At 46.6% G+C, this 17,075-nt stretch overlaps 1 protein-coding gene across 1 annotated transcript in view; it reads right to left on the bottom strand.

Moving 5' to 3' along the window:
* LOC148518155 (uncharacterized) overlaps positions 1 to 17,075 on the bottom strand; it is a 798,612-nt gene that overhangs the window by 591,110 nt on the left and 190,427 nt on the right. The window contains exon 2 of the mRNA XM_088477479.1: positions 9,394 to 9,424. The gene's annotated coding sequence lies outside the window, so the exon portion shown is untranslated. The remainder of the gene's footprint in view (positions 1 to 9,393; positions 9,425 to 17,075) is intronic.

The raw sequence follows: 17,075 nt of genomic DNA, 5'->3' as shown, positions 1-17,075 counted from the left end.
TTGAAGCGTTGAATTATGGGCAGACATGATTGGATACTAAGTATCACAATCAAATTACAAAAACAGAAAAGTACAATATGACAATTACCACTTAGCATATACACACAAACTGAAAGCTTCTCACAACACATATAACAAATTTGTACAAAACGGCAATGCAGTAGAAGACATCATAAGAAACAATGTAAACCAGCATGCTCATTTAACCCTCTAGGGGATAGGGTCCCTAATCTCAGAATCCAGTGAGCCTCATACCTCAAAAGCTCTAGCGACCGGTCCCCTCTCCATATGTCAGCAGGGATATGATCGATAATGATGTATTTCAGAGTAGACAGATTATGTTTGGCACACAGAAAATGATGGGCCATCGGTTGGTCACTAACACCACTCTTGATCGCCTTTTTGATCGAAGAGCGGTGTACAGCCATTCTTTCCCATATCATCCTCTCAGTCTTACTGATATAGCTAAGGCCACAATGACACGTAATGAGATACACAATGAATTTCATCCTGCATGTAACCCTATGTCTGATTGTAAGATGTGTACCGCTCTGTGGATGATTAAAACATGGCCTTGTCTGAAAGTATCTACATGTAAGACAACCCAAGCACCTAAAGCACCCATGCTTAGATGTCATGAAATGTGTTTGTTCACTTTGTTTATGCTGTGATATCCGTTTCATGACCAAATCCTTGATTGTACGTCTCCTCGAATAGCATGGCATAATGTCCATACTGTGTAAATTTAAACTAGCATCAGATTGTACAATCAGTCATAGTTGCTTCGCCATCTGTCTCACTACACCACTCATGGGGCTATAATGATTAACCCATGGTACTCTAGTAGATCAGATCTACTTATAGGGGCCGTTGATAAGGAGATGATTTTGCATGATTTGTGTAAAGCACTGTTACCTACTCACCCCATAGTTCCTTTGTTATACACTTTACCCAAAGTGCACAAAGACATGATTAATCCACCCGGTCACCCCATTATAGTGGCACGGTGATCACGGTTTCAGATTGTTTCCACTTATCTTGATGCGTTATTACAACCATGTATTGTGCATAACCCTGTTTTTTTGTTAGACACTACTGCATTTCTAAATATGTTGGATAAGGTTACTGATATTCCTACAACAAGTTTTTTGTGTAGTATAGACATTTTGAGTCTTTATACTATTATACCAAATGGGGAAGGTTTATCAGCAGTATGGAAACTTATAGATGGTAACCTTTTGTATATTGGTCCAGATGTGAATCTGTTTTTGGAGTTATTAGAACTGATCCTGACCCACAATTATTTTCTGTATGATGGGAAATTTTACCTCCAGGTTTCTGGCTGTACGATGGGGTCTAATGTGGTCCCATCATACGCCAATGCCTTTATGATGGTAGCGGAACAAGACATCTTCTTTAAGGATCAGGTTATTGCTGGCTACATTAAGGCTTAAGCTAGATATATTGATGACCTGTTTGTTATATGGACAGGTAGTCATAATCAATTTACATTTGATATTGATAGACACTCTTAATTTCTTGGATGTGTCGGTTTTCCTTAATGATGATGTGCTATCTACATCTTTGTATAAGAAACTTACCGATCACAACACTTTGCTGCATGCGAGTAGTTTCTATCTGGAAGCTTGTAAATACAGTTTACCTTTTTCTCAATTTGTGAGAGCTAAGAGTGACCCTACAGTAGACGAGCAAGAAATTGATATGATGATGAACAGTAGCCAAGCAAGAAATTGATAGGATGATGAATAAGTTTGAGGAGAGAGGGTACGTGAAGGGACTTATGATGTCTTCTACGGCATTGCCGTTTTGTACAAATTTGTTATATGTGTTGTGAGAAGCATTCAGTTTGTGTGTACATGCTAAGTGGTTATTGTAATATTGTACTTTTCTGTTTTTGTAATTTGATTGTGACACTCAGGGTGGGATGTAATGGTATACAATCGGGAAGCCGGCTTCCTTAATACCGGCAGCCGGCTTCCCGATTGTCATATCCCGGCAAGGGTGAAATGCCGGGCGTCTAGATGTAGATGCCTGACATTTCCCCGACGCCAGGAGAGACAGGCGCCCGGCATCCCGATCAAAGGGATGCCGGGCGCCGCGAGCGGACAGTCGCCTTAGGGTTAGGGCACCCGGGAGGGTTAGGGTTAGGCTAGGGGGAAGGAGGGTTATGGTTAGGCACCCCCGAGAGGGACTTAGGGTTAGGCACCCCCCTGGGGGACAGATTTAGGCAGCGGGGAAGGGGTGTGTGGGTTAGGCACTTAGAGGGGGTATTAGGGTTAGGCACTTGGGGGGAGGTTAGGGTTAGGCACCCCTAAGGAGGGTTAGGGTTAGGGGGTTAGGTTAGTACTTACCTATCCGCGATCGGGATTTCCAGCGCTGTCGGGCTTCTGCTGCCGGGAACTCTGCTGTTGTCGGCCAGGCGCTGCCGGGAATTTCATACCGATTCTGATGCAATAGAGATCGAGCCTGCCGGAGGTGCGGAATGCAGACTGATCTCGATCGTTTTTTTAAAGTTGCAGTCATTTACAAGGCAAAGCCATATGCATATAGGGAACAAGTAGTGGGTTAAGATCTTACAGTTGTTCTGCAGCAATGTAAAAGAGGCTTGCTAGGACCATGAGCTGAAGTTGTCTGGGCCATTAAGCTCCGCCAGTGGACTACTGAAGACTGCAAGAAGGTCTTATTGACTGTTGAATCAAAATTTTTAATCTTTGGTTCATCACGCAGGTTTTTTAGTACACCATCAAGTAGGCGGAAAGGGTTGGGTATGGCATTCCAAGTGTTCAGTATCCCAAAGCTGAGAAACCCGATGCCGACATCACGACTGGGTTAAAGTACAGATGCCTGCCGGTAAGAACCCTGACCCACCTACACCTAAACCTCTCTCCCCCCACCCTAAACCTAACCCTCCCCCCACACAGCCTAACCCTCCCCCTAGTGCCTAACCCTGACACTCCCGTTGTGATGCAGGCAGTTGGGATGGTGGCGCCGGGATTCTGACTGGTGTTGGGATTCCGGAGCCAGCATTCTGGGCACCGGCATCCTGACCATCGGGATGCCAACTACATCCCAAATGCAATACCCCCTGGTCTACGCTTGGTGTTCATCCTACAGCAAGACAATGACCCAGTCCATACCTCCAGGCTATGTCAGAACTACCTTTGAGGAAAAGAACACAACCATAGACATCAAATCACAGAATGACCAGCAGAGTTTCCAGACTTAAACCCCATCTAGCTGGTTTGGAAAGAACAGAAGTGTGAATACAAAGCAACCTACAAGGGAGAATCTTAGGGGGGAAATTCGGCAAGAGTGTTGGGAAAAACTTCCCGAACATTATTTGATATCCATTATAATAAAATATGATCATGCTCAGCACATAATATGTTCCATTACTGATAGAACAGTACAGGAAGTGTCAAAGTGTAACATAGCTGCAAAACAATCAGGTTCCTACAAAATATTGATCATATCTGGGAAAAACAATTTTATATTTCATGTTACAAAATGAAAATATTCCGTATTCTAAATGCAAGGAGCCTATAATGAGAAATGTTGGGTTTTATACATTTTGTGAGAACATTCTATATAATTTCTCTTCTACTTGGGGTTTATTCTATGCATTTTATGTCTAAGCTGCTCCGCCATAGCCCACTCACAGCAGGCTGCCCATTGATTTTGCTAAATAGCCCACACAAAAGCTGTTGGACAGCACCAGTCTGAGCTAACTGGCCAGTATGCCAACGTCACATTCTGGGAATCTTGCCAAGATGAGTGTTGATACATTTTGTTATTAAATTGTGCAGGATTATGTGGGAGATACAGAAACAGAAGCACAGAAACCAGTATACAGAGGCTAAGAAATGAAAGCCTGAACTTTATATAAATACAAATCTCAGCAAAAGCCCTAAGCGAATTCCCCTGTTTCGATTGATATTTCGTAAATCCAATAACTACCCAATGAGTAAATTACTATCTAATTGTAAATGGATTAAGTCTTGCACTTGCATGTCAGTTGCTTTCATACATAATATATACTTTAGATGTAATCACCTTGATGGCCACTGTTGCCAAGTCCCTGTGTAGTGGATCAGCTGCTTCAAACATGCTGAGCTAATGCGGATTCAATTTGATATTTCATCACCACCGGCCCTGCTCATTAGTTTCCAGCCTCATAAAGCTTTTCATTCTGTGTTTCCGTCTCATCTTGATATGCACACAAGATTAAGTCTCATTTCAGGCTCTGTACATTGCCTAGCAGATATCGAATTGCCTACTTTGTACAATAAATTCATTTAAACTGGGAATACATTATAGCATACCTTTTTCATTGGATAGCAAGGCGGTGTAAGTTGTTCATTTTTCTTGTGTGTAGTTAATCAGATTATTATTATTGTTAATAGTTAATAAAAATAATACTACACTGGCAGTAATGACGTCCTGTGTAATAAATGTTTTGCTGTATTCTTACAGCTATTAAGCAAAAAATAAAAATAAAGGACTGAGTACTATATATAAGATGATTTGCAAAATGTACTAAAATCTGCACTACCACCTACATGTTACATTTTACTAACCTCCTTCTTCCCCTATCCAGAGCCCCATGAATGCTATTTAATCCTCTAGCTCTTCCCACAGCACCAGTTGAAAACCATTGCGGAATGAACAGGAAGACCAACCAGAAGCCGGGAATTGCGTCCAGCAGTTCAAAACGGCTGGCAGACATGGCTGAAAATCCTGATCGTCCCCAGGTAAGTATCAACTAACCTAACCCCCCTGACCCTCCTTAGGGGTGCCTAACCCTAACCTTCCCCCCAGTGCCTAAACCTAACCCCCCTTTCCCAGCCGCCTAAACCTAAGTCCCCCGGAGGAGTACCTAACCCTAAGTCCCCCCCGGGGGTGCCTAACCCTAACCCTCCCCCCCACGGCTGTCCGCATCGGTCTCCTGGTGTCGGTAAAATGACAGGCGTCTAGATTTAGATGCCTGTCATTTAACCCTCGCCGGGATAAAGCAGTCGGGAAGCCAGCTGTTGGGCTTACGTCCGCCAGCTTCCCGACTGCATACCAGAAGCCGCAACCATGGGATTGTGGCCTGCATTGGGGCACTTCTATTCACAAATCCTCCACTTCGATATTAAAGTGGAAAAATAAATGGATTGCTGGGAAATGTACTACAGAACAGGTGCACCCAGCTCCATCCTTTGCCAACGGCTCCACCTAGGGGAGGGATTAGGGACCTGATTCAGACCCGGTCGCAAGCGCCGAGCGCTTGCAACCGGGTCGATGGTGGCCCAGAGTGCATGCGCATGACGGAGCCGGCTCCATCGTGCGCATGCGCGAGACCCGCATAGCGACGGGCAATCCGTTGCTCCGGATCTCGCACCAAAGGGGGCGTGCTGTCGAATTTCAGTGACAGCACACCCCCTTTGGTGGGCGGGCCGGGGGGGTGGCTGCCCAGACGGAGGTGTTCCTTTGAGAACACCTACCGTCTGGGGGCGGCCCCACTGACATCACAAGTGATGTCAGTGGGAGAGTTTTCGGCTCTGTTTGAGCTGAATGCTCTCTGGGGCTTGCAGCCACGAGACCCTACCACAAGGGTCTCGTCACAAGCCTGATGGTTGGGCCATCATCCTGGCCGCTCGCATTAGCTGTGGGTGGCAACCCACAGCAATGCGAGCGGCCAGGAGGCCGCTCCACAAAAAAAAAAAAGATGCCCTGATTCAGAGCGTCCGGCTCTGAATCAGGGCCTAGGTTAGTAAAATATAACGTGTAGTTTAGCATTACTGCCCCACAGCCCAAAGGTCATGAGTTCAACACAATGTGTGTAGAGTTTGTATGTTCTCCTGTGTTTGCGTGGATTTCCTCCCACACTCCAGAAATGAACAGTAGTGTGTGCATGTGAAAGGGAATACACTGTAGATTGTAAGCTCCACCAGCTCTGTAAAAGTGCTGTGTAAGATGTGCAAACTATATAAATAACTGTTAATAAATAAATAAAAATAAACAATGCAGCTTTCATAGGTATATGTGAAGTGTACAAACAAGAGGATTCTGGTCATTGCTGCGACTTCAGATAATAAGTGGCTTTTAATGTTTTTGGATCTTTCACAAACGAGTAAATTGTGGAGCAAATAATTGATACAGCAGTAGTTGTGAATAGCAGATGTTTATACAGCAGGGGGATGTCAGCAATGATTGGCTTCTGAGAAATTGTTACTTTTGAAAAGTATATTGGTGCGTACACACAGTACGATAAAAATTCACAATATGAACGATAACAATATCGACCATATTGTTATCATACAGATCGTTCCTTTTTTGGTGCCCAATAACCAGCGATGCGCGGGCACGTATGGAGGATAACGATATCGACCATCGCCCATGCATGCAGGCCAACTGGTCCATATCAACCGAGTTACATAGGGATCCGCGTTCATTGATCGCAGGTTGCTGGCCCGTCGTTGGTGGGTTGGTGATGTGCTGGATAACGATGATCTAGCACACCGGGAAGGTGCAGGACGATCAGTCAGCAATATCGTTATCGCTGACTAATCCTACCGTGTGTACGCTCCATTAGCCTATTACCCGTAATAAAAAGGTCATGGGTCACATGGATTGCAAGGTAAAAATATGATACACTTTGGAAAATCATTGAAAGTACAACAGGAGCAGGACATTATAATACTATGGAAAATCTATTGTAATAAGCCGAGAGAAGAACATAATCAAACTGGAAAAGCGTTATTGGTACACATGAGACTGATCGGGGCTGTCAGAGCAAATAGTATATATGTGAGTGACGCGCTCTGGCGCTGACGAGCTGCTCTGTTGCCAAGGATGTTATCCCTGCTAATAAGGAGCCACTTGGCAATGTCACTTAAAACATCCTGTCCTGCTATCTGGCAAGTAAGAGGCAGCCCTGTGTAAGGCTGACAATGCTCTGTTACAGTAACAATGGCAGAGTGTTGTAGAACCAGGAATATAGCAGCAACCAGATCTGGGGCTGACCGCCCTATGGCGCAGCTGCAAGGGTTTTCTTTGGCTGCATGGTGCTACATCATTTGGAAGGCAAACATTTTTGCAGGCACTTTTGCCTCCCCAAATATGTAGCACCAGGCAGCCAGAGCAAGCCTTTAATGAAGTGCCATAGGACCTGATCCAAAGCAGCAGGCAATAGCGACGTTTGCGCAGTAGGCCAATGTTATTCGTACTATGCATGCGTCTGAGTTGCACGGTACATACGTTTCAATGGCTTAGAGTTGTAGTGAGGGTTTGGGCGCAGACTGATTGACAATCAAGAAATGTTTGTGGGAAGCAATGGGGGGGTTGGAGACTCAAACGCAGTCGTATCGCGACGGTTGCAGTGGCATATCGTAACCAGCGACTGCGTATGCAGCTTCAGTGGCGGCCCTAGTGTCTTACTACAGACGGACATTCTGAGCAGCCAAAACATATATGTATTATCAGGGGCTGGCTGGCAACTTTTAGCCTGGGGGGCAAATGCATGCAGGCGGCCCTGGCAGAGGAGTAGCATGTAGCCAGGGTGCCCGAAGAACGTGCGTTGCTACGGCGCCGCCCCCCCTCAAGTGTTTCAGGGAGGAGGCGGGTCCATATGGGATTAATGTAAGGTAAAAATAAAGATTAGGGGCAGCCCCCTGTCGTAGTGCCCATATGCAGTGCCCCCGTGTGCTACAGGAGCGAACACCCTTATGCAGGCCTCCAGTAGTGCCCCCAGTAGTGATCCCCCCCTATGCAGTGCCCCTTGTGCCCCCAGTAGTGGTCCACCCTGTTCAGTGCCCCTTGTGCCCCCAGTAGTAAGCCCCTTATATAGTGCCTCCAATAGTGGTACCCCCTATGCAGTGCCCCCAGTAGCAGTCCACCCCCCCATGCAGTGCCCCCAATAGTGGTAACCCTTATGCAATGTCCCTTAAATAGTGGCCCCAGTTATAGTCTCCCCCCTATGCAGTACCCCCAGTATTGCCCTTTATATAGAGCCCCCAGCAGTGGTCCCTCGCAGTGCCCCCAGTGGTAGTCCCCTCCCCTATATAGTGCCCCTAGTAGTAGTCCCCTCCCCCCTTTGTAGTTCCCCAAGTAGTAGTAGTCCCCCCTTGTAGTGCCCCCAGCAGTAATAATCCACCCCCCTGGTAGTGCCCCCAGTAGTAATCCCCCCCTGGTAGTGCCACCATAGAAATCCCCCCCCTGGTAGTGCCCCCATAGTAATCTCCCCCCATCCCCCCCCCAGTAGAGAGAGAGAGAGACTTTATTAAAAAAAAACAAAAAAAAACACTTACCTGAAACTCCCGCTCCTGGTCCCGACGCTCCCACCGGCTCCTCTGGCCGCTTTGCATTATGGGAGAGACGTCGTCATGACGACGGCTCTCCCATTACCCACTACGGGTGCCGGAAGATGGCTCCCGCAGTGGGAGCAGCAACAGCCGATGAGAGTCTGACAGACTCTCAGTGGCTGCTGATTACAGCAAACACACAGCTGCCGGCTCCGGCGGCTGTGTGTTTGTGCTGTGTAGCGCTGACCGGACTCCGTCCAGTCAGCGTTACACACGCGGTGCAGTCTGTGTCACAGTGACCCGGGGGGCACATGGCACCCTGCCCCCCGGCCCAGCCCGCCACTGTGTATTATCATGCTGCCCTGCTTGTAGAGTATTTTGAGTCTTGAACACCATAAGCCAATTTACCATTATGTTAAATTACCGATATAGGGCCTGAATATAAATTGCACGCAATCATCGTGTTAACGTAACAATGAGATTATTTGCAACTGCACATGCACAGAAAGCTCTGGAGTTTATGGTGCGATTAATGGTAGCATAGATGGACACACCAATTGGTATTACAGCGAGCATGGGCGCTAATAGTGGGGGTCTCAGTCATTGCACATTCAGCAAACTGATGTAAACAAGGGAAAGAGTTTGTAGCGGCATTTGCATCAAGTCGCAGACGTGCGACCGCCAATAAATGCTGCTGGCGTGACTCAGAACCTGGCCCTGTCTGTTTGGATAGAAATACCCCTAAAAGACAGGACTGATTTTACTACATAGAAAATATTATTTCGGGCGACCACTATTTAAGATAGAACAGAGAACAATATAAAAGATGGAATGGAAACCACTATTATGTCACAACAACAGTAGGAGAACTTGGAGCTGTTTCTACAGATTTAAAACCAGTGCACACAAAACAAATTATTAGCACTCGCTGAGAATAGGGAAATGTCAGCCATTTACATGTATCATTCATTTTGGTACAAATGTCACACTAAACATAGTATCGATAACAAAAAGGGAATTTGTAAATAATATAAAATTCCCAGAAGGAGACAATAATTATGCAATAATAAAGAAGACCGAATCTTACCATAGATTCCAGTAGAAATGCAGGGAAAAGCCTAAAATGTAAACAAAATAAAGAGATGAATTACTGCACATATATGATATGACTAATGTCTACATCCAGCAATTCTAAATAAAGACAAATATTAGCTTAACCCAGATATATTCTGATAATACTATATGCCACAGGAATCAAGGTAACAGAACAGTTTGCAGTATTCCACAATAAAGTATCTCGTATTAGGTCCTCAGTGGCTTCACCAACATGTCCACAGAATGCAAATGAGTATTGTTCACCGGACACAGGGCATGATTCAGACCAGCTCGCGAGCGCACAGCGCTTGCAAGCGGGTCGAAGGTCCCCCACTGCGCATGCGCACGCCGGAGCCGGCTCGCGCATGAGCGAGACCCGGCCAGCTACGGGCGCTCTGTCGCTATGGGTCTCGCACCAAAGCGGGGCAGCTGTCAATTGTGATTGACAGCTTGCCCCATTGTGGAGGCGGGTAGGGGGGTGGCTGGCCAAACGGAGGCGTTCCCGAAGGAACTCCTGCTGTTTGGGGGCGGCCCCACTGACATTACGTATGATGTCAGTGGGTGAGCTTCCGGCTCTATTACAGCTGAAAGCTCACTGGGGCTTGCGGGAACGAGACCCTACCACAAGGGTCTTGTCGCAAGCCCCGATGGTCGCGACCATCGTGACCATCACCTGGTCGCTCGCTAAAGCTGTGGGTGGTCACCCACAGCTTAGCGAGCGGCCAGGAGGCCGTCTTTAAAAAAAGACAGGGACGTCCTGATTCAGAGCGAGTGCTCTCAAAGAGCGTCCAGCTCTGAATCAGGCCCACAGTCCATAGAATTACAGGCTCTTTCTATAATTTCTCTGGGTATGTGAATGGCAAAATGGGAGAAGATCCAGTCACTCAACATTTTGTTAAATGGCTGTATCACTTCCAGTCAACAAGAAAGTCTTTTTAATTTGTGGCTGATGGTGATCAGCTTCATTGGGAGGAAGTGAAACCTGCCAGCGACCACAGAGATGAATCATCTGACGTCAATGGGTAATGCATACAGACTGGAGACATTCACAGAAGTTCGGCTGTTATAGGTACCAGTCACCTCCAATACATAGCAGGTAATTGGGTGAAGTTGTACTGTACTGTACGTTACATTTCATAAAAAGTGGAGTTAGCCTTAAACATTTGGGACTAAATACTATTATATTGTAAGTAATTATTATCGTAATATTTGTTACAATAACCAATGTCAAGTTAATATTTTCATCTCGGTTTTACTGATTTGAAATACCTGTGTGTGTACTATAAACTAAATTTTACAGCATGGTAAACAAAATCCACAGTGATAAGTACTTCACCATCAGGGCTGGACTGGCCATCGGGCACTTCTGCAAATGCCAGAAGGGCCGACTCGAGGAGGGCGGAAGTGCCCCCTGGATACATTATGTGTGCTCAGGGGAAGGGATGGGCCAAGAAGAGACGGGGTATAACCCCTTCACGAGCATCCACACCTAAGGCATGGGCACAGGGCGGACTGCCAAGGATGATCTACAGACCCAGTACATCCCTGTTCACCATAATATATACAGTAGACATGTATCTAAATAATTTTACCCACACAAAACCAATAGCTGACCATGATTAAGGCCACTGGTGCCAAGAGTTGGGAAGGAAAAGTCGGGTATGACCTTTCAAACAGCACAGCATGTACGGGTGGGGCAAATGGTACCTGGCTCACATGACCTTGGCCATGCCCCCGCTAGTACTAAGGCCCAAGACATCAAATGACAGTCCTGCTCAAGGCCATCTTTAAATATAACTATGACTTACATGTGCATTTAAGTATTCTTATTGTACAGTACATACTATTGGCTGAACCAGTGGCGTCCCTCCCCGTGTTGTCAACTGGTGCGGGGAGGGATGCTGTGAAGGAGGGACGCCTCCTTTCCCACAAGTCCATGCCAAAAAAGGGGTGAGGCCTAGCGGGAAGGGGAGTGGACTCGCGGCCCGAACCCCGTCTCTTGCTTTTTACCGGGGGACCGAGCGTGGAGGGTGCAGGAGATGCTAACTGCCCTGTCCTGTGTGCAGTGCCGGCTCCCTCACAGGGTCAGGAGCCGAGTGCTGCACTTAATATTACAGGGCAGCACCAAGCTCCTGTCACTGAGGTGGAGTCTGCACCTTGGTGTCACCCCTTGGCTGGTGACATCCGGGTGCGGCCTGCATCCCCCCGCACCCACCTTGTGAAGCCACTGGGCTGAACACAGTGTTTTGGCACCCTCCCCCCCAGCAAGCTAGATAGGATTGCTTAGTAAATATTTCATTATTGCTACTTTAAACACAATTCAGCATATTACCATATACCATAACACACCCATAACAAGGCTCGGCTAGCAAACAGTTCTTCTAGTAAAAGGTCTGCCAACTGTCCTTTGACTTGTAATACGTATAATGGAATATTATTTCTTAGTATGTATATGACCCTACATGGTCTCAAATATAATTACTGTCTTGACTCTGGGTTCTGTCTTTTGAGTAATTACAATTATTGAACATGATTTTAAATTTGCAGGAAGAATTAAGCTGAATTTCATTGGAAAGTGGGCACTATTAATTATATATGAGACATTCAGGCACACATTTAAGAATGCTAAACAGAGAATTAAAGTGAGGACAAATTGCTAAGTGTGTTTCAGTAAAAATGCTGTACAAGTTGTTGCACATAATTCCTGGAAGATGATTTTACATCTGAGAGCTAAACACCAACACAATTTGCAGGAATGTGGAAATATGTATAATGCTGTATACTTCTAATCAACCTGACTTCCCAGGCAATGCCACACTACATAAACTATCGGTCACATTTCTGCTATTTCAAGTGAAGGGTTTTTAATTTATAATTTTAAATTCTCAAATTGTACAGTATATTGTTTGAATTGTTTGAAAATATAGATGCAAACAGCAAACAACTATGGGGGATATGTATCAAACTATATAAAGAGTGGAGAAGTATCTTTAGCAAGCAATCAGCTTATACTTATTATTTTATAGAATTTACTTAATGCTACCTCAAAGCTGATTAGCTGCTGCGGGCAAATTCTCTGCTTTTTAAATTTTTTAGACAGATTGATACATGGGACACGGCGTCTGTCTGTATCAATCTGTCTAAATTTTTAGACAGATTGATACACGGGTGTTGGCGGCGGGCCTGGAACTGAGAGGATCCAGTCCCTGCAAGCCATTCTGCCAATTTCGACAGTGGAGTCCATTTAAAAAATGGCCCTTCAGCGCCATTTTTGAAATTCAAAGATGGCCAATGTGAGCGAATCACGGTTCGCGACGTCATTGTCCCGCCCCCTCGGCTGGCTTATAAAAGCCAGCACGAGGTGGTGGCATGGCAGTGCGGTACTTACTTACCGAGGATCCGGCGGCGGTGCAGCGGGCCTCATTAGCGGCAGTAGAGCAGGCGGCGGCATCAATGCGGGCTACAGTAGCGGCAGTGGTGGTGCGGGCTGCAGGTCCCGGCGGCGGGAAATGGCATCTGTGCGGGTGTTGGCGGCGGGCCTGGATCCAAGAGGATCCTAACCCTGCCAGCCATTGTGCCGAGTTCGGCAGCGGAGCCCATTTAAAAAAATGGTGCCTAAGCGCCATTATTGAAATTCAAAGATGGCCGACGCAAGACAATCACGGCTCGCACTGTCATCACCCCGCCCCCTTGGCTGGTTTATATAAGCCAGCACGATTCGGCAGCATGGCAGTCCGGCAGCAGCGAAGGAGCAGTCAAGATCTCCCGCAGAAAGAAGACGCCGGAAGTTATAGTGGGTGCCGGCCATGCAAAAGAGCTTACACAGGCTGCTGCCCACTAGGTGAAGAAGACACCAATAGCATTAGGGAGGTGGCAGCCGTGCATAAGAGCTAATTGCATAAGAGCTAATTGGCTGCCACCCCCTAGGTGAAGACAGCAAAGCCCTGGTGGTTGGCGCCCACCAAGCGAAGACGCCAAAGTCCTGGGGTGGCAGCAGCCACGAAAAAGAGCTTAAAGGCCACCGCCCCCCAGGCAAAGACGCCAAAGCCCTGGCAGGTTCATGTCCGCCAGGCAAAAACACCGAAGCCCTTCTGGGTTGGCACCTGCCAGGCAAAGACGACGAAGTCCTGGGGTGGCAGCAGCCACGAAAAAGAGCTTAAAGGCCACTGCTCCCCAGGTGAAGGTGCAGACTAAATAAATTATTTAAAAAAAATTGGTGTAGTGTATTATTTTAATATTTATTTTACAGGTGTACTGCAGGTACCAGTGGGCACTAAATGCCCCGCTTGTGGTTCTCCAAATACCAGCATGCGGGGGAGGTTTGCAGGGACCTACAGTTTACCCACAAAAGACAATATTCTTTCAAATGCACCACATTACACCATCAACCCGGCACACACCGCCCAAGGGTGCCGAGGGTAGCCCCGGGCTATCAGCCTAGGCCTTGGGTGGGGAGTCCCCAGATCCCCAGTGATCCCCGGTCTGGGCTGACTAGCGGTCAGGGTTGATGCTTCAGCTGGGGGACCCAGTGAAAGGGCTCCCCTGGCTGTGGCATTAGCCCCCACTAGAAAAAGTGTGGTGCTGGTTCTGGATAATACTATGCATTTTTTTCCACTGTATTTCCAGAACCAGGAACGGCTCAGAGCCCAGTGCTGGTTGTGCCGAATACGGGGTACCGCTACGTCGTTTGTCCCCTTTATTTTGGCAACCAGGACTGGTTTTCAATAGCCCGGTTGTGTTAAGTACAGGGGACCCCTATGTCATTTGTCCCCTGAATTTTCACAACTAGGACCAGCAGTGAAGAGCCCGGGCAGGTTGAATTTTAGGGGAAGGGGCCCACTTTACACAATCAACCTGGCACCCACCGCCCTGGGGTTCTGGATATAGTCCCAGCTATCAGCCCAGGCCTGGGGTGCCATGAAGAGGGGGACCCCTTTTTTGGGGTGTCCTCTGCTCCCCAGGGATCCCTGGCCTGGGCTGACTAATGGTCAGGGTTAATGCTTTAACTGGGGGACCCAGTGGAAGGGTTCCACTGGCTGTGTCATTAGCCCTGCACTAGAAAAAGTCTGGTGCTGGCTCTGGATAACACAGGGGGACCCTACACATTTTTTTCCCCTCTATATCCAGGACTGGCTCAGAGCCCAGCGCTGGTTGCGCTGAATAAAGGGGACCCTTACCTCGTTTGTTCCCTTTATTTTGGCAACCAGGACTGGTTCGGAATAGCCCAGTACTGGTTGTTTTAAATACAGGAGACCACTATTTCATTTGTCCCCATGTATTTTCACAAATATTACACAATAAACCTGGCACCCACCACCCAGGGGTGCCAGGGATAGCCCTGGGCTATCAGCCCAGGCCTGCGATGCCCTGAAGCGGGGGTCCTCTGTTGTGCTTTGGGTGGGGGGGCATGTCCTTTTTTTGATTATTTTACACATATTCAATTTTTAACATAAATGCATAGAAGGTTCTCACTGATACATCCATGCATCTGTGTCTTATTGATTTTATGTATTCACATGCATGCCCAGCGCCATTAAGCCCCTCTGTTGCCAGCTGATGCTCCTGTGCACTGCCCCTGCTGCCACTGCTCCGCACCTCCACTGCTGCCCCATACTCCTGCAGCCTGCCCCCGCAGCCATCTCTCCCTGTGCACTCCCAAAACACCTCCTGTGTGCCGGCCTTCCACCATCTGCGCTAATGTACCATTTTGTTGCCCTTCTCCCCTGCAGGAGGCCTGGTTTGCTCATCCAAACCTTGATAGTTAATACATTTTTAAGAAGCAATGAAATTCCATAAACAAAAAACCTTACGGTTTCACATGTGCTTCTTAAACATGATCTGAAATTTCACAAAACCTATTGAATTTCTGCCATTCAAACAAAAAAGCAATGAAATTCTGATCATTAAGACTGACACCTCAATGGACATGTTCCTTCCGCAATACAGATATGGTATGCCATCACACTCTATGGTTAACTGCAGATTCAGCACTCTCACAGAGTGAGATTGCTGTCACTCACAAAATGATGGAGCTGCTAATTCACAGAATTGTGTGCTCATTGGAATACAAACAAGCAGTCTATGCAAATGAAGTCTGAGCAGAACACAGAGCTGCACAGTTGGGATGTGAGTTGGGTGGATGGGGTTAGGAGACAAAGCGGTGTGGATGGGGCTGACAGAAAGGCGTGGAGAGGGGGGAAGATTAAGCAGTATAGATGGGGGAGCCAAAGTGATGCAGATGGGTGGAAACAGTGGTGCAGATGTGGGGGAGACAGATTGGCATGGTTTGGGGGGACAGCAACGTGAATGGCGGGTACAGAGCGGCATGGACGTGGGAAGACAGAGCAGATGGTTAAAGACAGATTGGTGTGGATGAGGAATACAGACTAGCACAATGGGAGAACACACAACAGTAGGGATTGGGGAAGACAGATTGGTGCAGATGGGTGGGAAGTCAGAGCGGTGCAGGTGGTAGGGGACAGAGTGGTGCAGATGGAGGAAGAAAGTGTGGCACAGATAAGGGAAAGACAGAGTGGCATGGCTGGGGGGAAGGCAGTGGTGCAGATGGAAGGAAACAGAGTGGCACGGATGCAGGAGCACAGGGCGGTGCAGATGGGGAAAGACATATTGGTGTGGATGAGGGCATGCAGACTAGCACAGTTGGGAGACCACACAATAGTAGGGATTGGGGAATACATAGCAGCATGAAGGTGTATAGGGGAAATAAATGTACATGTACAGACAGGGTATAATAGTTTTAGCAATTAGGGAGCTGAATATATAGTTTGAATAAGTTGAATGTATTGAGTGAGTATGCTGTTGGAACCCAGTGGGATTGTTGTGGTGACTGAATGGGAAGCTTGTAGGCAACAAGTGGGATGTGTGTGCCACATGACTGCTCAGACCTCAGTTGCATAGACTGCTTTTGTATATTCCAATGAGCACACAATTCTGTGAATTAGCAGCTCCACCATTTTATGAGTGACAGCAATCTCACTCTGTGAGAGAGCTGAATCTGCAGTTAATCACAGGGTATGATGGCATACCATATCTGTATTGCGCAAGGAACACGTCCATTAAGGCATCAGCCTTAATGATCGGAATTTCATTGCTTTTTTAAGTTTGAGTGGAAGAAATTCAATAGGTTTTGTGAAATTTCAGATCATGTCTAAAAAGCCTTAATGGGACATGTGAAACTGCAAGGTTTTTTGTCTATGGAATATATATATATATTCCATAGACATATATATACATATATATATATATATATATTTATATATATATATATGCCGAATTTTGTGGTGAAGAAAAGCGCATTCAGTGTGCAAAAAAGTTTATATAATACCAAGTTATTTAGTGAAGAAAACGTCTATTCAAAATGTTCCAAGGGGATCCGTGTTGTCCCTGTTGCAAACTTCTGCGATATCTTCATACGATATCTCCTCAGAGCATATCCCAAAGGAAACCAATGTATAAACAAAAGAAACATATAGTGTAATACTGATAATTAAGTATAAGTGCTCACACACAGAGAACATGTAACCAATCTATTTGTGAGCAGCACTCCAGTCGTGCTCAAGAATATAAAGCTCCAGCACCTTAGATATAAATGCCTCATACCAAATATAGGAGCTTAAGTGCAGATAAAAGACGTCCGCCTCTGATTCCGTTCAA

This window comes from Taudactylus pleione, unplaced genomic scaffold, assembly GCF_031769625.1.
Source record: "Taudactylus pleione unplaced genomic scaffold, aTauple2 ptg000201l, whole genome shotgun sequence".
NCBI classification, from domain to species: domain Eukaryota; kingdom Metazoa; phylum Chordata; class Amphibia; order Anura; family Myobatrachidae; genus Taudactylus; species Taudactylus pleione.
The sequence above is the reverse complement of the archived record's forward strand: the minus strand, read 5'-3'. Positions and strand labels throughout refer to the sequence as shown.